This window comes from Phocoena sinus, chromosome 15 (assembly GCF_008692025.1).
Source record: "Phocoena sinus isolate mPhoSin1 chromosome 15, mPhoSin1.pri, whole genome shotgun sequence".
NCBI classification, from domain to species: Eukaryota; Metazoa; Chordata; class Mammalia; order Artiodactyla; family Phocoenidae; genus Phocoena; species Phocoena sinus.
In genome coordinates, this window is record NC_045777.1 from 26,914,190 (window position 1) to 26,934,928 (window position 20,739).

The window sequence follows — 20,739 nt, forward strand, 5'->3', positions numbered from 1 at the left end:
TCCGTGCTAAGGGGTGATGAGTGTAATGCTTGCAGAAGATAGTATCAGTGACCCACAAGCCCCTTCAATCTTACTCCCCTGGGATGTCAATCCTGTCCCGGGCTTCCCTCCCCCAAATCAAGTTCTCTTTATTTCAGAGTTTGCATGACCAGACTTTGCATCCCACTGGCTTGGATGGCTGAGGATTGTCTGATTTTAGGGTGTAAGCTGTGCCAGTGGGTCAGTTATGTCTGTGCTGCGCCCCTATGTTCATTGGCTCTAAAGTGTGCAACTTTCTGTGTGGTTGGCCAGTTTGCGGAGCTCTTGCTGTGTCACTCATTAAGCCCAGGGACTTTGCACCTCACTGCCTGGGGTTGGTTGGGGAGCCCTGTTACGCCTGTTGCTTTCCGGCGGGGCCCTGGGGCCTCTTCACTGAGCACTGTTTGCTGGCAAAGCAAGAACCTGGTCTGTGGGGCTCCTTGGAACATTGAGATTCAGTGACAGACTTCAGAAACAAACTGACACAGGTGTGAGTTCCAGCCCTGTCACGTAACTAGCCGTGTGACCTTGGACCGGACAGTTTACCTTGAGCCTCAGCTTCTTCCACTAAAAAAATGTGGCAAGCCCTCCTTGCCTTGCAGTCCTTGGAGCTAATGTGAGCACAGTGATGGACACCAGCAAGTTTGCTGTAGTAGTCGTCGTCGGTCCCAGGTACACTTTCTGGGCCCAGCAGTTGTGCCTCGTTCCTTTGCTAGGGAGGGGAATTCCCTTGTCCATCACCAAGTCAGGGTGAGCTGGTGGTGAGAGATTCTTTACTGGTGGTCATTGTAGGCAGTTTTTGCTTTTCTGCAGTGAACTCAGTTCTATCTCCTTGCTTATCTCCCTGCCTCGGGGAGGGGCAGGGCTTATGAGAGGTATTTTGTCCCCTCAGAAAACCCAGAAAATCAAGCAGCCTGTGGAAAATAAGTCATTGATTGAAGGAGCCGAGGTGGACAGGGCCATGCATCGTGGAGTCAGGAATGTTAAGAATGCAGTTATCCAGAGGCTGGGCCTAGGGTGTGGTAGGCACTTCAGTTTACCACAGAGCAAGGGACCTCCTGGAACCCCACCCCCTGTCTTATTTCCCATTTCTTTGCAACTTCATCAACTCTTCCCACTCCCAGTTCTTGTAAAAGGCAAAGGGGTCAAGTCAGTAGAGGTCAGAAGACTGGGGTGGGGTTGTGGAAGGTAAAGATAGAGGGCTTTCTTTAGCTAAGGCTGACCAGACTTGAAAGCTTTTCTGTAAATGAACTCCCTGGAGAGATAAATGATTAAATAGTTCCTATTGGTTTGTGGGATGACCTCTCTTATTCCCCCCTGCTTTGATTCTCTTTGGGGGCAAATATTTGTTTAACTTATTACAGGAGGGACAGGATTCCAGCATTTCTGACACACCCTCTGAGGCATCTCCAAGTAGAGACTTGGGCCATTTGCCCACTTTGCCTGACCGTTGTCTTTGGCCGGTGGTCCTAATACAGGTGGGTTGTTGGCAGCTATTAACAAAAGGCAATATGGGAAAGGTTCCTGGCCTGCCAGATAGCCTCTGAGAGGGCTGCCTGGACCAGAGAATTGCTAGTCACCAGGTATTGCACGTAGAAAGAGGTTTTAGACACAGCAGCACTGGGCAAGTTCGTTAGATCACCACTGGATTGAAATTCCATCTTCTGTCTCTTTGCTCAAGAAAGAGGTTTTAGACACAGCAGCACTGGGCAAGTTCGTTAGATCACCACTGGATTGAAATTCCATCTTCTGTCTCTTTGCTCAAGAATTATCAGAGCCCATTGGACAGCATACCGTATGTTACTTCCTCTTGGTGAACAGAGGGGATGTGTGCAGAAGAGCCAGTTATGTCAGAACCATTTCTGGGCACGCATTCTCCCTGAGGCCAGGAGGTAAAGAACATGTGACATGGGATCCTTTGGGTAGAAGGCACCCACCCACTTCCCTCTCAGGGACCATCCTGTTTGACTTACCGACTGGCTACTGCAATGGCATCTCATAACCTTCCTGGAGGCTGTGGCTGGGGGATCCATGAGTGTAAGAGTTACGGGCCATTCCACCCTGGGATGTGCTCTAAATTTAGCATCCCTACAGGAAAGGAAAAGGAAATGAGCCTTTAGAGAGTACATTTTATGCATGAGGCATTATGTTAGGTATTTTACTTATGCAACCAAAATTCACTGAGCATCTACTATGAGGAAGGCATGTGCTAGGTGCTGGCCATAAGCAAAACATGGTACTTTCTTTCATGGAAATGACGTGCTATTTCATATACTCCACACAATAACCTTATAAGGTAGGTGGGTTTATTCCCAGTTTACATATGAAGCTCCTGGTAGCTAAGTGACTGGCCCCAGGTATTCCTCGGCCAGTTAAGTGACTGAGTGAGAATTTACACCTAGGTGGGCCTGACTCCAAAGCCTAAACTCTTTCCCTCCATTTCAGGTTGTCCTAGGAGTAATAATGTGAGCCAAAGGTGCTGTTGGGCCAAGCAAAACATGCCTGTGGAGGTGCTCACTCGAGTCTGACGCTGGCCTTGTTCAGGAGTTGCAGGAAGAACAGCACCTTTGTTGGCAGTAGCAGGCTGCCAAAGGCATGTGTGTAGCCTCCGCACATTCTGGCACTGGTAAAACTCAAGTGGGTATCAGGGTTTTGCCCAGTGAGAGTGGGCTTAATTTTTTTTTTTTTGCGGTATGCGGGCCTCTCACTGTTGTGGCCTCTCCCGTTGCGGAGCACAGGCTGCGGACGCGCAGGCCCAGTGGCCATGGCTCACGGGCCCAGCCGCTCCGCAACATGCAGGATCCTCCCAGACCGGGGCACGAACCCGTGTCCCCTGCATCGGCAGGTAGACCTTCAACCACTGCGCCACCAGGGAAGTCCTGAGAGTGGGCTTATTAATTTTTCATTGTTAAAACTTCCTCAAGCCCTACCAGTAGGTAAGAATTGTGTGCATAAAGGGAGAAGATGGCCTGCTCCAGGTATGTCTCCTTAATTGTGGGTGATGCTCCAAGGACTGGAATTCCACACATATAACCACACCACCGCCTACCTGGAGTCACCTGCCAAGATGCTGAACCTGTTTATCTCTCTTGTCCATCCATCTCTCCCACCTGTAAAATGAAATAAAGATAGACACCTGCCATAGCTTGACTCTAGTAAAGGATCTAGAACAAAGGCTCTCCTTGGGCCTTAATTGTAGGATGGAGGCACCTCTTTTAATGAATGGGCTATCTGCCTACGAAAACTGAACTTTGCCCCCAGAGTTTCTTGAGAAACAAAGCCAGCCACTGAGATGTTCACTAGAATGATAGGGACAGAGTGTTTCTGGGGCTTTCCAATGGGAATGTGGACAGTTATGTGGTGGGAACCCAAGTGGGCCAGGCCATTTTGTTATCACTGTCCCTGGGAAACCCCTTAGCTTGATGGAAACACCATTGTTGAAAGCAATGAACAGTTGTTGGGGCGGGGGTGGCGGAGAAACCATAATTTGGCCTTTCCCAGGCTGCATAGCTCTGTAGTCTTCTAGTTTCTGTAGGTTTCTTCTTGCCTGTTCTGTCTTCTTTGGCACTAATGTATGCTTCGCTGAAGCACCTCAGCGACTTTTGCAGATCTCAGCAGCTGTTCGCAATTCTGTGGTTTTCTTGGGGAAACCCCATTAGAAACCCCAAACGTGGAAATTTTTAGTAATCTCTCATTCAGGTCCCAAAGTGAGGTAGAAGTGTCTCAGGGGCTCCCCCTCAAAACACCCGGTTCTTCTGGATGTACATTTGAAGTTGCCCTTAAAATGCCATCACCATCACAGGGTTTTCCAGGCTTCCTGAGACTGATTGCCCCAGTAGCCCCACAGAGCCCTTCAGCTTCTGGTAGAAAATACCCAAGTATTTTTTCAGGGGGCCCCAACAGAACCTAGAGGGTTTTCTTGGCTTTTGTGTGGGTAGTCATCAGATTTGTTTGGGCTACAGGAAGCAGCAGTTGTTACTTGTCCCTTCCCCAGCAGGTATCTGTCCTGAGGCCAGTGACTTGAGCGTCCTCCCTGGTTTTTCCAGTGCCCTCAGCCTTCCATTACAGGGCTTTTATTTTAGTAGCGATGGTTTTGTCTGGGATTAGCATGGATAGGTTTAGGGGTAATTCCCAGTGAGCTGCTCTTCTACAGAAACATAATCTCCTACTACCTAATGAGCAGGGCTCTGTCGCCACCCCCAACCTTCAACCTAATTCCATGGAGTTCCTCCCCAAGGACTCCCTCTCTTTTCTTTGAAGGAGCCACTCTGCTCCTGGATCCGCTTCTCTTCTGTCTCTCCAGCCGACAGTCTGTCTTCCCCGTTCCCAGTTGGCAGATCTGAGTGAGACAATCCCACTGGGTCTTTTTGTTTAGCCTGGGGAAGAGAAGACCCAGGAGACCACGGTCACTGGTTTCAAATATCTGCAGGAAGAGGGTCTAAGACTTTTTTATTGGTATAGTACCCAGCAGAACTTGGATAGGTAAATCACAGTGGTAGAGTTTAAATTAGTATAAAGAAGACATCTAACACTACCATACCTCTACCAGGTTTAGGAACTTCCTGAGGGTGGAGTCCACATCTTGTCCATACTTGTTTAATCAGCACTGAGCAGAGGTCTTAGGAGTAGCAGGTACCTAATGAAAGAGAAGCTGCCTAAATTTCTGAAGAAACAGACACTTATCAAACCAGAATAATAGTAATAGGAATTGCCCTTTATCTAATCATTCATTCTTTTTTTTTGGCTGCATTGGGTCTTCATTGCTGTGCGTGGGCTTTCTCTAGTTGTGGAGAGCAGGGGCTATTCTTCATTGGGTGTGCGGGCTTCTCATTGTGGTGGCTCCTCTTGTTGCGGGGCACAGGCTTTAGGTGTGCGGGCTTCAGTAGTTGTGGCTTGCGGGCTCTAGAGCACAGGCTCAATAGTTGTGGCACACGGGCTTACTTGCTCCGTGGCATGTGGGATCTTCCTGGACCAGGGCTCGAACCCGTGTCCCCTGTATTGGCAGGCGGATTCTCAACCACTCTGCCACCAGGGAAGTCCCTAAACATTCATTCATTGATTCAGATAATATTAATTGAGCTCCTGCTGTGTGTCAGGCTGTCCTAGGCACTAGCAGTACAGCATTAAATAAAATGAAGTTTGCATTGTGGGGCTTACATTCTAGTGGGGAGAAACAGACAACGTGTAATTACATACATACATAACATATATCAGGTGATACTAAGTGCTATGAAGAAAATAAAGCACATTGAGGCATAGGGCATGCCTAGCAAAAGGAGGTAAGGCTGCAATTTTAAAAGAGTGCATAGAGAACGCATCACCAAAAGGTAATATTTGAGCCAAGGCCTGAAGAAGGTAAGGCGGTGGTCGATGTGGGTACCTGTAGAAAGAGTGTTATAAGCAGAGGGATGGAATCAGGAGGGAGTGTGCTTGCCATGCTCAAGGATGAGCAAGAAGGCCAGTGTAGCTGGAGAAGAAACAGTAAGAGAGTGGTAGGAGGTGAGAGGGGAGAGTGGTTGGCATTGAGGGGGGAGAGGTAGCCAGGGGCCCAATCACATGGCCCTTTGCAGGTGATGGTGAGGACTTGGCTTTGGTAGAATGAGAGAGGCCAGGAGAAGATTAGGAGCAGAGGTGAAATGATCTGAATTCTGCAAGGGTGGCAGCCAGGAGCCCAGTGAAGAGGCTGGTGAAAGCTGTCAAGTGAGAAAGAAGAGTGGCTGGGATCAGGAGGTAGAGGTGGAAATGGTGAAAAGGGACCAAGACTAGGCTTGCACATGGCATATTGATGGGTCTGGCCACCTTGAAAGCCACATTTTTTAACCACTTGGAGATCATAGAATCAGGGCTACATAAGCTAGATGTTCTTCTGGGATAGTCTCTTCAAATGTGGTGTGCTGAATGGTCCTCCTCCACTCTAGCGCTAATTCTGTGTGGATAACTGCACCATGTCTGGGTTGAGGTCCCACATCACCCATGTCTAGCTCTGTGACCTTGGGCAAGCTCCTTGAACTCTCTGAACCTTGGGGCAAATATTACCTGCCTCACACGGCCATGGCGAAGACCTAACGAGATCTGCCTGAGATGCATAGAGCCCGGCACAGGTTGGTATCATAATTCTGATCATCTTTGCCACAGAGCTCGTGTTGGAGACCCATTCACAGAATCTACAGTGTCTTTTCTCCCTTGTTTGGACTCCGTAGTGACCTTTGGGCATATCCTTAGGGCAGGCAGGCCGTAGCAGTGTTCCTATCCTGCCAGGAGCTCCGCAGTGTTCCTTTGCATGTTGGTCAAGCACTGGTCTTAGTCAGGATCCCAGTTCTAGTCTCAAATCTGCCTTGACTCACTGTCTCACTTTGGCCAAGTCATTTTACCCCAGGCCCCAGTTTCCCCATCTGTAAGATGGAGAGTTGAAGTTGAGTCTGGGAATCCTGCTTCTCACTGGCCCTAGGCCTTGTGGATTCCATCATTATGGCATATTTCACGATAGTTATGCTTTAGGATGGCTCTTTCCTATCAACAGCTGCAGCACTTTAATTGCTAAAAATTAACTAATCCCAGTGTTAATGTAGGGTGGTTTATCCCTGACCCCACAATATTTCTGCTTCACATTTATGTAGCACTTTACAGCTTAGAAAGCACTTTCATATCCACCTTGCCTTTAACATTTTTTTAAAATTTTTTATTATTTTTAATGGAGTGAGTTCTGCTCATTATTTCCCTGAGGGACTGTGGTTCCCAGATACTTTGTATTTTTTTGGCCGTGCAGCATGCAGGATCTTAGTTCCCTGATGAGGGATCAAACCTGTGCCCCTGCAAGTGGGAGTCCTAACCACCGACTGCCAGGGAATTTCCCCCACCTTGCTTTTCTGATGCTTATAACCAACCACCCAGGGAGGTGAGCAGAGAGAAATCAGGCTGAGAAAGATGAAGTGACTTACCCAAGGTTACATCAGGAGGAAGATGCAGGGTTTGGGCTTTCACACCTGGACTAGACCACTTATGTCATGTGTGACCTTGGGCAAGTCTTTTAACTTGTAAATGGCTATAATAATAGCGCTTTGCACTGAAGATTCAGTGAGTTAATTCATGTCGAAAGGCTCTCAGAATAGTGACTGTCAGTATCAGCAGCAACCAGCAGCCGCAAACAAGGGCTCCTTCAGTCACATCATCTGGCTTCCCGTTTATTACATATTGATTTTTGTAAATAGTGTTTTTGCAGAAAGAAACTGCCTTTGGGACCTTCTGCTACTTGGTTTCATCCCTGATGAGACTCTCAGGCCAAGCCGGAGCCTTAAGGCTAGCTACAGGGCTTTTTGGGCAGACTCCAGAGCTCCCCTCGGAACTAGAGGTTTTTCTCTCACTCTTCAGGAAATGCCATTGCAGTGACTTCCATGGACTGCTTCCTGTCCCAGCCCTGCAGTCGGATTCCTGCTGGCTAGAGTGTGGAAATTGGAAAGTAATATCCCTAAAGGCTCCCCCCTCACACAAACTCCTTTTTTTGGCCATGTCTCTCCCTTTCCTCTTGTCAGTTACTTTCTTCGCTTCCTCCCCCTTCACCCTTCACCTAGCTTCTCTCTCCAGCCTGTGATCATCCCTTTAAGGTTTAGAAAATGTATTTCCACTGAGTTCTGTCAGAGTTTTACACCCGCCCCACACTGGGGGTTGGTCAGAACTCCTGGGTTCTCTCCTGGCTCCACACTAAGTAGCAGTTTTAGTCTTGGACTCCCCCTAGAGGGACATTAAACCTGTCGCTTGCAGGGCCTTGTGTCATCCATTAACCCTGGGTTCCCCCGGGGTCCCCACCCCACACCCCGCACAGGCCTGGGACTCCTAAGAGAGGTCTTAGAGGTTGGCACGTAGAAATCCTGCCTCTTGGAGACCGATGACAGAGGGAAGTGGAGCCTGCCACTCCCTCCCGAGGTCACCTTTCAGGAGGAAGCTAGAAGGTTGAAAACCTTGTTGGACAATCATCTGAGGAATGGGAGCTAGCCTGGGAGGGGATTGGAACGCACTCAACTATGCCTCAGATCCTTTGTTCCGCTCTTGAAAGGGAAACATTCCCCTCCCTCCTCCCTGGCCACACACGTGCCTTTGTTCCCCTGAGTCAGGCGGGGCCAGGAACACTGTGTCCTTCCAAGCAGCCTGACTTGCCTCCCCAGAGACTGGCCTCCTGGTCATCAGGACTGAGATTTTTGCTCAGGAGCCCCCAGCCTCATGTCCTTTCCATAGAAGAGTCTTTCTCCCAGAGGCTGAGAACTTGCCTACAAACAGCTGCCCAGGGATTTCCCTAGAATTCTTCCATGGGATACCCGTGTCCCAGGATTACACAGTCCCTCCCTCTTATTCCACTTGGTGATTAATACTATTGTTAACGTTACTATTAATAGCACCTAACATTTATCAAGTGCTTATTCTATGCCAGGCGTTGTTCAAAATGCTTTACATGTATTAATTTATTCCATTCGCAGAGCAACACTCTGAAGTTGCTACCATTATTATCCCTATTTTACAAATGAGGAAACTGAGGTACAGAGATGTTAAGCAACTTATGAAGGGTAGCATGCTTAGTAAGTGGCAAAGCCTGTGAGGGTAGCTTCCAAGCTCCCACTTTTAAACACTACACCTTGCCCCCTCCCCTGACTGTACCAGTGTCTAAATGATTGTTGGCATTTATTCAGTGCTCACTATGTGACAGGGCTTTCACCAATTTTATCTCTGTGTTACTGTCCAACAATCTCAGCATTATAGGACAGTGAGATTTGGGGGGACCCAGTTAGTGGGAAGCAGAGTCAGGATTTGAAACCAAGTCTGTCTTAGTCCAAGCCTGTGTTCTTTATCTCTAAGCCATCTTAAAAAACCCTACAAGGTAGGTGGTATCATCTTCATTTTATAGTTGAGAAGACTGAGACTCAGAGAAAAGTGACATGCTCAGGGCCACACGGGCTGGTGCCAGGACGACCCAGGCTTCAAACCTGAGGTGCTTGTCTTCACAACACTTCATTGCCTTAGTGGTCTGTAGCCTGATGATAATTGCTTTTATATGCATGATAACACTTTATAACTCACCAGACTTCTTTGTATACATGATTTCACAGTGAGGTGGGTATGTTCAGTCCCATTTCAGGGAGGAAACTAAGGCAAGGGGCCTTAGTCCCACAGTAAATTGCTTAGAATTCTAGCTTTTAACTCAGTGTTATCAATGTTGCCTGCCTTCCCTAAAGCGGGATTCATTGCTTGGAGCTGTCTTCAGAGTTTTGTTTCATTTGTTAAATCAGCAAATACTGGTGAATACTTCATTTGCGCTAAGGGCTGGGGATACTGTGGGTACTGCAATGAGGGGGACCGGGTCCCATCCCTCAATGGTCTGTTTCCATGCCCCACACCTTGGGCCTTGCTGGTGTCTTTCTGCCATCTGAGTCAGGCTGTGTGCATCACCCATCCGTCCCCTCAGCTCCCAGACACTCCAGGCAAGGGTCACGGTAGTATGTATTGATCACTTTCTACATACCCATAGATAAAACTCTGCACTCAGATTTGAAACTTAGCTTAATTTCTTTTTTTTTTTTGCGGTACATGGGCCTCTCACTGTGAAACTTAGCTTAATTTCTTGCTGGTGGTGTAGCACTAGACAAATCAGCTTTAAATTCTCATCCATAAATCTGAGAGAATAGTACCAGCCTACCAGAGTAAGCGAGGCTCAAATGAGAAAGTGAAATGCAAAAGTGTTTTTTTAGTAATAATGACAGGTGCTATGTGTTGAGTGCTTGCTCTGTGCCAGGTGCTATGTTTATGCCCCTGACATAATCATCGTGTTTGGTCCTCACAACTGCTTTGGTGTGGAGATGGAGAATCCAGAGCTTCAAGAGGCTTTATAACATGTCCACAGTACCACACCTTGTAAGAGGCAGAGCTGGGTCTTGCACCCAGCTGTATCTCATGCCAAAGCCTACCCTCAAGTCACGGCATCATTGCTTCTTTGCAGGCCTGGACTGGCTTACTTTACCCTGAGTACCTGGCACAGGACCTGGGGTTGGGCAAGGGCTCAGCCAGGATCTGTTCAATGAACATGAAGGGTTGTTATTATTAGATGCAGGTTAGGCTACAAAAATGTCTCTGTCCTTAAGGAAGCAAACTCATTTAAAGCAGTAGGAATAGACTCACAACCCTTGGTGAATGGCTCCAGGCAAACTGCCAAATCTGTATTGTAGACTCCAGAAATGGAAGAGGACAGACCCCCTGGCTGCATCCCACAGGTGCCCTGGACCCCTGCCAAACCAGCCCACTTCCACCATCAGCTAGCTACTCAATTGGTGGCTTGGTCCAGGGACCTCCACCCTCAGCCTGCATCACCCCATGCACCTTCTCCCTCACCAACTGCATTACCAGCCCAAACCCTAGTGTCAGGAAGGAGAAAGGTCACTAGAGGCTTGAATAATAGCTTTCTCAGCAGTGTGCCTTTGTGCAGTTCACACCGAGTCCTCAGTTTTCTCATCTGTAAAATGAAGGTAGTAATCATCCCTTAATGAAGATAATCTCTTTGTCATAGGCTTGCCAGGGTCACTCTTCCCCTAGATCTGATCAGGGCTGTCTTAGCATTTAGGTCTCAACTCAAATATCACCTCTCCTAAAGAGTAAAGAGGCCACCTTTGTTTACCTCCTTACTGCCTGACTCCTCTTGTAAAAGCTAAGCTCCCGGAGTGTAGGGGGTTTGTTTCAAGTTTCCTTCATCCCCAGCATCTAGCAGAGTGCTTGGCACATGGGATCCACTCAGCGAATACTTGCTGAATGAGTGAGTGATTCTGTAGCCTACCTAGCACAGTGCCTGAGTACAGTATGCTCAGTCGGTGTCAGGCATCATTACTACCTACTAGGAAGATTTGGACCGTGAAGGCTTTCAGTAGGTGAAACGAATGTGGCGAGGGCAGCCTTGATAGTGTGAAAGATCCACACAGCTGGAGGGTGGAATGTATATGATGAAGCATTTGGGAGACAGTGAAGAGGCAGTCTGGCGGAAGAGGGTCTGGGCTGTCAGTAAAGCTGGTCAGGGAGAAGGGAATTGTGACTGATGGTGGAGGCCCCTGGGCAGAGGGATGGAGATAGTTGCTGGTAGAGGTGGGCCCAATGGGGAGAGGCCCAACACCAGAGCCATGCAGCCAGGTCTCTAGTTATCGCTGGCAGAGAGAATCCCTTGCCAGCCAGGGCTCAGCAGGGAGAAAAAAGACAGATGCACCTGCGACCTGTGGATCAGGTAGGCTGCCATGGTTGTTATTTTGGGGCTCCAGGCCAGGTGCAGATTCAAAGGCTTGATTGAAGCCTTTTGGCAACTCTGGTCTCAGCAGGGGAAACATCATCTGTCTCCTGCCACCTGTGGCAACAATGCCAGGAAGGTACCCTGGGCAGGTCCAAAGGAACCCAGCTTTCTTGCTGCCCTCAAGGAGTAAGAAATACCCCCCAGGCGAGGCCACTCCTTCCCTGCCCCACAGCTCCCTTTCCGAAGGGCTAAGGTGGCAATAAGGTACCTCCTGTCCGAGAGGCCCCCATAGTTCCGGCCCATGGAAGGCAGGGGTGGGGCATTGGGAGCCGTTGACAGCTGGGCCCAGCTAGGGGGAGGGGTCAGTTTGGGAGCAGGTGCAGATTTCAGGGAGGGCGGGGCCTGAAGGGAAGTAGGGATCTGGGTAAACTGCAAAATTTCCCTCCCCATCCCCCATCCCCAGACACAGCTGGCTTCTCCAGGAACCTGATGACCTAGTTACAATGCTTAGAAATTGTTAGCTTAGCTTGCAGTTTAGGGCTGTGCCAGTCTCTCCTCTCTGAGTCTTCTTGGGTCCAAAAGGTACCCTGGCATTCCCCTGTGGGGCTTCCATGTGCAGGACACACACCACATCACATGTACGGGCTTCTTGTCCAAGAGAGGAAAGAAGCAGTCATGCTTTTTCCCTTCTTCCCTGGTGTGCCCCACCCCTCCCCAACCCAGGGAAAAGACTCCCCTGCCCCTATCCCCTCCTTCCTTCTGTCTCTCTTGTGGGGGGTTGGTGGTGGCAAATGAAGGTCACAGACTCCTCCCCTGGAGGTTCAGCAGAGAGAGAGAGAGACTCCTGTTGCCCTAGGGGTAGCTTGAGCTTACTTAACCTTTCCCTCTCTGTCTGATGTTCAGACCTGATAAAAGTGGGGGAGGAAGAATCTGTTGGGGGCTCTGGAGGTCCCAGCCCTCCCAGGAAGCAGCTGCTCTTGGTATTCTTGATGTTTCCATCTCCAGTGCCTCCCTGGGAGAAATTCCATCACTGTTCAGAGCCAGATACAAAATTTGACAAACCAGTGCTGAATCCTACTTGCTCTATGGTTATCCTTGGACAAATTGCTTAATCTGTCGCAGCCTTAGTTTCCTCATCTGTTAAAAGATGAAAATAATGCAGTACTTTTCTTGAAAGACTCTTTTGATCATAAAAATAAGTGGTAAGATACATGGAACATTTATCATGGAGTCTGGCATATGTAATTACTCAGTATGACAGCTACTATTACAGCTGTTATTAGCAGATTGCCTTCACAGGTGATCAAGAAGCTGTGATCACTATCGGAGCTACACTCCAAGAGCAGACTTTTAGGCTGACAGAGTATATGTATATCCTTTGAACCAAGAACTTGGAGATTTTAAGACTCGTGAAGCTGGGGGTTGTAGCTCATAACCTTGTCCCCCACCTCCTCCACAAGGGCCCCAAATCATGCTGTACACAGTGGGGGTTTGGCCATTGTTGCTGGCTGGACATTTGGTGATGGGGCATATTTTCTTTGGCACTTTGCCAAGTGCCTCCAGGAAGGCAGGGATCTCCTCCTCTGCTTTATTCACTGCTGTATCCCTAGATCCTGCCACAGAACCTGGAACATAGAAGACATTCAATCATTATTTGTTGACTGAGTGGAAGACTTAATGAGTTGAATATTTAAAGAGCGTAGGAGCATGCCTAGCATATAGTAGGTGCTTGACATGCGTCTGAATGATTAAACAAGGTGCCGTGGGGACTCTGGAGTTTTCCAGGATGGCCCCACTCCTTGTTTGCTGTGTGGCTGTAAGTCTGTTGCCTCATCTGCTGAAGAAAGATAACACCCGCCTTGCCTCCCTCATGGGCTATCTGAGAGGCCCAAGGAGATGATAGATGAAAAAGCACTTTGAGAACTATAAATGTTTGGTCTTGTTGCTGCTCCTTGACTGAGGTCAGAACCCTGTGTCTCTCATTCTTTCATTTCATTCTTTCACTCATTAATTCATTCAACCAACAAGCACTTTTTGAGTGGAAGCAATATCGTAGCTCTCTCACTTATCTAGCTTCATGAATTTGGACAGGTTACTTTACTTCTTTAAGCCTGAACATCTATAAAATGGAAATAATCATTTCATAGGATTGTTGAGAGAAAGACTAATTAAGCAAGGTGCGCTGAGCTTACTGAAGGTAGAAACTGCATCTCATTCACTGCCATCAGCTACTCTTGTGCCTGGCACTTGGTGGCTGAGTGTGTAGTGTCCAAGTTAGTGAACATTCATAATGATGAACGGTGTATGTAAAGTGCCCCAGCACAGAGCCTGGTATGGAGTAAAAGCTGGTTCCTTTACCAAATGCTGGGTCTTTCCTTTTCCTCTCACTGTGAGGTTTGGTCATTCATTAATTCATCCATTGGTTGCCCTCTGCAGTCTAATTACTTGGCAAGGACAGATCTATGAGTAAGGGTCAAATGGGAAGTAGAGATGACTGTTAACTCCTCACCCCCAGATGTTCTCACCCACCTCTAGGCTCCACAGACTGCTGAGTGGGAGCTCTGACTGGCCAGAATCAGTGCTGCTTAAATATAAAACTAGGAGGCACAGTGGGCCTCACCCCACACTCACCTCTGATTCAAAACAAGAACAACCACCCCTTGTTCTACCCACTCTCCTTCTGCTACTCGGTAAGAAAAATTTCCCTTTGCTCACAGCACCCACATTCATATGGAACCCTGGGGGTTACCATATCAAGGAAGTCTCCAGGGAGTCACTCAGAAATGGCCCTTTGGGCAGGGTCCCCTGGGACTGGGTCCAGCAGCAGGTGCAGGCAAGAGGCCCCAGGCTGGTGGCTAAGTGATGAAACTGAGAGGTGTGTAGAGCCAGACAAGAAGTCAGCCCAGAGGAAACTGCCTGCCTGTCCATGCAGGTGTCCAGGCACCTGGGAGCAGTTTCTGGGTCTGATTTAGTGGTGGAAGGTAGGGTTCCAAATTAGACCACGCTTCAGTGAGGGGAACCCATAGGACTCCAGAGCAAAGCCTGCAGTTGGCACCCAGGTCAGTTTCCTTTCATCCCTTCTCAGACCCCTTCAGGGTAAAAGAGGTGCTTCCTCTAGGCTCCACAGCACCTACTACTGGAAGATCTCCAGGAACAATGGAATAACAACCATAGCTCCCTTTACGGGGCCTCTGCTGTGTTTGGGGCACTGTGCTGTGAGCTTCTGAAGAGAATGGGATCATTTCATTATTGGAAGTATGGCCTCTGGAGTGGGACAGAGCTGAGTTTGAATCTGGCTCCATCACATACCAGCCGTTTGATCTTGGGCTCATTCCTCCCCCTTTCTGAGCCTCAGTTCCCCTATCTCAAAAATGGAGATGGTAATACCTGCCTGGTAGGGTTTTTGTAAGGATGAAATGAGACCATACATGTCGAGCTTGGCACAGATGTTATAGTAATTTTAATAATAGCTAACATTTATAGAGCACTTACCCTTAAGTATTTCATGTGTGTTAATTCATTGAATTCTCAAAACAGTACGATTGAGGTAGGCATTCTTACTATAATTCTCATTTTACAGAGGAGAAAAGTGAAGCATAGGGAAGTTAAGGAATTTGTACAAAGATGCTAGGTTGGTAAGTGGTGTAAAGTTGTGATTTGAACCTTAGTCTGGCTCTAAAGCCCACAGTGCTCTACTTGTGGATAAAGAGGGCCTAGTAAATGTTGCTGCTGTTACTCTTATACCCAGCATCGTAGCTGTCTGTGGTTTTTGGTCTATCTGCTGACTTCTGAGCTCAGTGAAGGCAAGAAACCCATCTTAATCACCTTGTATCCCCAGAGACCAACATAGTACTCATAGTACTCATTAATATTTGCCTAATGGCTGAGAATATTCCCTCTCTTCATTAATCAGTCAGTAGCTCTTTATCGACCATTTCCTGTAGGCTAGATTTGAGCTAAATCCTGGGAGGAATGCAAAGTACAACTCTGCCTCTGTAAACGGAAGATTGGGTGTGGGGGGGGGGGTGGGGAGAGCATTCCAGAGCACTGTGTCATGGCAGAAACTTCCACACAGGAGGCAGAAACAATACAGGTGGCTTGGGGATGTTTTCCAAGCTGGGATTCCCACCCCTCCCTGATGGGGCCACTCCCTCCATCTCCTGCAGAACAAGGTGACACAGATTCCTTGCTTCTGCCCGGGGTAGAAACTGCTCCTTCTCTTTGCTCTCTCTTTATTGAGGAGGATGCATCTTTCTTGCTTTGGCAGCCAGTTTGTGGGAGCCTAGAATAATGACAGGAGGAAAAGTCAGCTATTTGGAGCTAAGGAGGGACCTTAAAAAATCACTTCTGCCCCAACACTGCAGACAGAGTCGTCTTTTGAAAACCAGTTCGGATCTTGGCACATTCTTGCTTACAACCCTCCACCCAATTGGAATAAAACCCAGTCCTTACCTAGGCCTCTAAGGCCTGCATGATCTGGTACTGGCTGCCTCTCCATCCTTCAGCACTCCCCCTTCCCTCTCTGCACTCATGGCTCAGGGGCTCCTGCTGTTTCTGGTTCCTGGCTCACTTGTCCCTGCCTGAGGGTCTGTGTAGTTGCTGTTCCCTCTGCCTGGAGTGCCCTGCCCCTGGTGTTTGCCTTGCTGGTTCTTTCAGTTGACTCAGCTCACAGGTCACCTCCTCTGAGAGGTTCTCTTTGACCTTTGGTCTAAAGTAGCCAAGGTACTTCTAAATCACTCTCTAGTCTTTTACTTTCTTGTATTTTTGTCACAGCACCAACCTCTATCTGAAATTTTCTTTTTGTTTGTTTATTTGGTTTTTGTCACTCTTCTACTAGAATATAAGCCCCATGATTATAAGGACTTTAGGTGGCTCATCATTTTATCTCTAATACCTAAAACTGTTCCTTATAGGTAGTAAACATTCAGTGAATGATTTTGGAATGAATGATTGAACAAATGAATAAACCTAAGAAGTTGTTTTTATTTTACACATGAGAAAACTGAGTCAGCCCAGAGAAGCTAGTAAGAATTGTGAGTGTTCTTTCAACTTACCTTTTGAATGCTAAGTGCCATGTACTATACTTAGTGATTCACATGCATTATTTTTGTCACTTATCTTTGTTATAATGAATTGTTTCGGACATCATTTTTGTACACCATTGTAACATTTAAAAGAGAACTGGACCAACTCATTTTATTGGAGCCTCACTTTGTTTTACAAAGAGTTGGAGGCAACTTAGGAAAATTCATATGATCAAAAGGATAAAATAGCAGGGGGAGTCAAGGGAAAGGAAAATATGGATAAGAAGATGATAAGATGGGGCTTCCCTGGTGGCGCAGTGGTTGAGAGTCCGCCTGCCGATGCTAGGGGACACGGGTTTGTGCCCAGGTCCAGGAAGATCCCACATGGGGCCCGTGAGCCATGGCCGCTGAGCCTGTGCGTCCAGAGCCTGTGCTCCGCAATGGGAGAGGCCACAGCAGTGAGAGGCCCGCGTACCACACACACAAAAAAGAAGATTTGATAAGATGGATAAGCTTAATTCACAGAAGCAGATAGCATGGAAGTCGCATTGAACTGAGCAGAGTTTTTCTATCGTTCTTTATGATTGATAAGTAAATTATGCCCAGATTCGTGAAAATGATGGAGTTTTAAAAAGCCAGTTACACACATGACCTTGGGATTGTCCCAGGCTGCATGTGATAGTCCAGGATTTGTTGGCTCCCTCACTGCCTCATGCCTGGGCTCCTGGGCTGAGACAGCATGATGATCTTTCTCCTCCTTCACCAGAGGGGCCAGTGCAGCAGGGAGGAGTCCCCCAACCCTTTTGGGACCCAGCCAGCTTTGTTTCAAAGAGAGCCTTTTGGGAGCTTCCCTGCTGGCACAGTGGTTAAGAATCCACCTGCCAATGCAGGGGACACAGGTTCGAACCCTGGTCCAGGAAGATCCCACATGCTGCAGAACAACTAAGCTGGTGCGCCACAACTACTGAGCCCGCACGCCTAGAGCCTGTGCCCCACAACAGGAGAAGCCACCGCAATGAGAAGCCTGCGCACCGCAACGAAGAGTAGCCCCTGCTCGCTGCTACTAGAGAAAGCCCATGCACCAACAAAGACCCAATGCAGCCAAAAATAAATAAATAAACTAATTAAAATAAAAAAGAGAGCCTTTTTTCCAGATTTATTAATTGAGATATCTCCATTTGAAGACCCAGTTCAATCCTTGAAATACTTCCAGTTGAATTAGAAAAGACGTAATGCACATGAAAAGAGATCTTGTGAAAGCCAACAATAAATGCTAAATGCCAAATAAGAGCAGCACTTCACTGGAGAGGTGACTTTTGTGCTGGGACTTACCGCAGAGTCAGGGAAAAGAGGAGCTGGTGCTCCATGTGAGCTAAGTTGTGCAGGCTGGCATGGACTCTCAAGAAGAGACCCATAGGAGTGGCAGTCCATTTTGGAGTGTGTGTGAAAGAGTCACTTATTAGGTGATAAAGCCAGAAAGGTCAGCTGGAGCCAGATTTGTGGGAGCCTCAAGTGCCAGGGAGAGAGTCCAAGGCCCTCCTCGGCAGTCCTGGTATCCCAATATATATATCCCATTGCCAGGTACAGATGCCCATCCTGGCCACCTTCTGGTCCACTGATTCCCAGGTAGCAATGCCAGCATCTGGAATGAGAGCCAGGACCTAGAACTGACAGTGAGCAGAGGAGTAAGTGTGGGGTCCTTGTCAGTTTCGCCGGTGGCTATCCCAGGTGCATTCATTCATTTGTTGATTCAGCACATGTTTATTGAGCACCACCACATGCCAGGCCCTGTGCTGAGTGCTGGGGGTGCTGTGATGAACTAGACAGTCAAGGACACTGCTTTCACATATGTGAGCTGGGGAGGCAGCTAGCCTGAGAAACAAATAAGATGATTTCAGATAGAGAGTTAAATAATTTAAAATGAAACTGAGTAATGCAGTGTCTAGGGAACCAACTTTATACGAGGAGATCAAGAAGGCCTCTCTGAGGAGGTGACTTTTGACCTGAGAGTAGATTAAGGAGCAAGCCGGCCTGGGAAGATTTGAAGCAAAGATTTTGCAAACAAAAGCAAGGCAGATTGAACTTGGCTCGTCCAGACTTTGGGCCCACGCAGATACTCTGCTCTGACACTGGTGGGCCCACTGTGGGCCTTGCTTTCCCTTTGTGTTATGGGTCTTTCACTCCTCCCTCCCTGGGATCCAAAGGGAGTTACGGCGACTACCACTTACTGAGCACCTTTCCCAAATCAGGCACTCTACATCCATTTTCTCGTTTATTCTCCCACCCAGCCTGTGTGATGAGTGGGCTATCGGCTCCAGTTTCTTTTCCATGAGGAAATTGAGATTGAGAGAGATGAAGTTCCATGCCTAGGGTCCTGCAGCTTGGACACAGTGGATCCTGGATTCAGACCCACATTGGTCTGGCTCCAAAAGCCAGGCTTCTTTCCAGTGCTCCACCCTCAAATAAGCGAAGCATTGTTAGTTCAGGATGTGCAGAAAGCTGCTGAGCAAAAGGAGAGTTAGGGCAGCATCTTGGAATGAGGGTCTTGAAGGACACCTACTGTCCTCACATCTGATAGGACTCTTTGCTAAACTTCAGGAGGATGCTCCCAGAGCCCGGGGTTACTATTGGCCTTTTCCAGAGGCATGTTCGGGCTTAGCCAGCTGAGTATCCCCCAGTTTCCTGCTTTTACCATCTCAGCTGCTGGTCAGGAGGTTTAGGAAGGTGACATCATCTAGCTGAATCAGCTGCTGCTTCTAGACACATTAACGGGAACTGAAAGTCATTGCCCCTTCCTTCCCACTCTGCAAGTCTCTTCAGAACGAGGCTGGGGTACAGACATTCCACCTGTCTGCAGGGTCTTAGCTGGAACAGTGCTCCCCACTTTTAAGGAACTAGAAGGTGCATTTTCCTGGACAAAGGTGTCCTCAAGGCTTCTCAAGCTAAAAGGAGCAGTACCCTTGAGGGGTAGGATTCACAGGAGGGCCTCCATCCCTCTCCTCCACCTTCATTTATCCCTTTGACGAGAATTCCTGACCCTTCTGATATCCTTTGCCCAAGTCCAAGGCTCAGGTCCAGCACTGTAGGATGGGCAAACAAATGTTATTTGTGGACTTTGACCTTAAGGCATGTAGCGTCGGGTCAAGGGGACAAAAAGACAGCTTATATTTTAGAGCAGAGCATCCACCACACTATGATCTATTGGATATCCTCCCTTGACCCAATGACTGAAAAGGAAAAAAATAAAGAAAAAGAAAAGTAATAAGATGGCTCAGGGCCAGGTGACTAGTACAATAGACAGCTTACTTGCTCTGTGACTTTGCCTCTCTCAGCTTCACTGTTTTCATGTGTAAAATGGAAGTCACCAAGGTATGTGGCTCCTTTGATCACTGGAATATTACGCAGCACATCACATGTACAGCATTCAGCAGTGCATGCAACACCCAGGGAGTACTCAGTGAATGGAAGCCCTGTAGATAGGTTCTCAAAAGAAGGCCATTGAGGAAGGGGAACTGGGCTTTGGCATCTGGATAGGCTGTGGATGGATGCTGGCTGGAAGCAGACTATTCAGATGAGAAGAGGACAGACTTTGGATGCTGACAGTCTGCTGTGGAGTCTTGACAGGTGACTTTACCTCTTAGAGCCTCCGTTTTCTTCTCTCTAAAACTTCGGTACTGCTAGAACCTGCTTCACAGGACTGTTGAGGGGGTTAGTGAGGTGCTATCTTGATAATGGAAGCTGCTGAGGGAGTCCCCAGCATGTGCTGTTGTTGTTTCTCATTTGGCAGGAGAACTAGCCTGGTTAATGGCTAGAAGTGGGGGGAATTCCCTGGTGGTCCAGTGGTTAAGAATCTGCCTTCCAATGAAGGGCACGTGGGTTTGATCCCTGGTCGGGGAACTAAAGATCCCACATGCTGCAGGATGGCTAAGCCTGCGCACCACAACTACTGAGCCCGCACGCCACAACGAAAGATCCCGCATGCCATGCCACAACTAAGACCCAGCACAGCCAAAATTTTTAAAGTTTAAAAAAAAAAAAAAAAAACTAGAAGTGGGATGTGAGAGGGCAGAGCTATTTTTTTTTAAACATCTTTATTGGAGTGTAATTGCTTTACAATGTTGTGTTAGTTTCTGCTGTATAACAAAGTAAATCGGCTATACGTATGCATATATCCACATATCCCCTCCCTCTTGCATCTCCCTCCCACCCTCCCTATCCCACCCCTCTAGGTCGTCACAAAGCACCGAGCTGATCGCCCCCGTGCTATGTGGCTGCTTCCCACTAGCTATTTTATATTTGGTAGTGTATATATGTAATTGCCACTCTCTCACTTCGTCCCAGCTTACCCTTTCCCCTCCCTGTGTCCTCAAGTGCATTCTCTACATCTGCGTTTTTATTCCTGTCCTGCCCCTAGGTTCTTCAGAACCATTTTTCTTTTTTAGATTC

General features: G+C 47.9%; 1 protein-coding gene across 5 annotated transcripts in view; it reads left to right on the top strand.

The window, feature by feature from the left end:
• Nucleotides 1-20,739, top strand: part of BCL2L1 (BCL2 like 1) — a 51,643-nt gene that overhangs the window by 2,645 nt on the left and 28,259 nt on the right. The window lies entirely within an intron of this gene.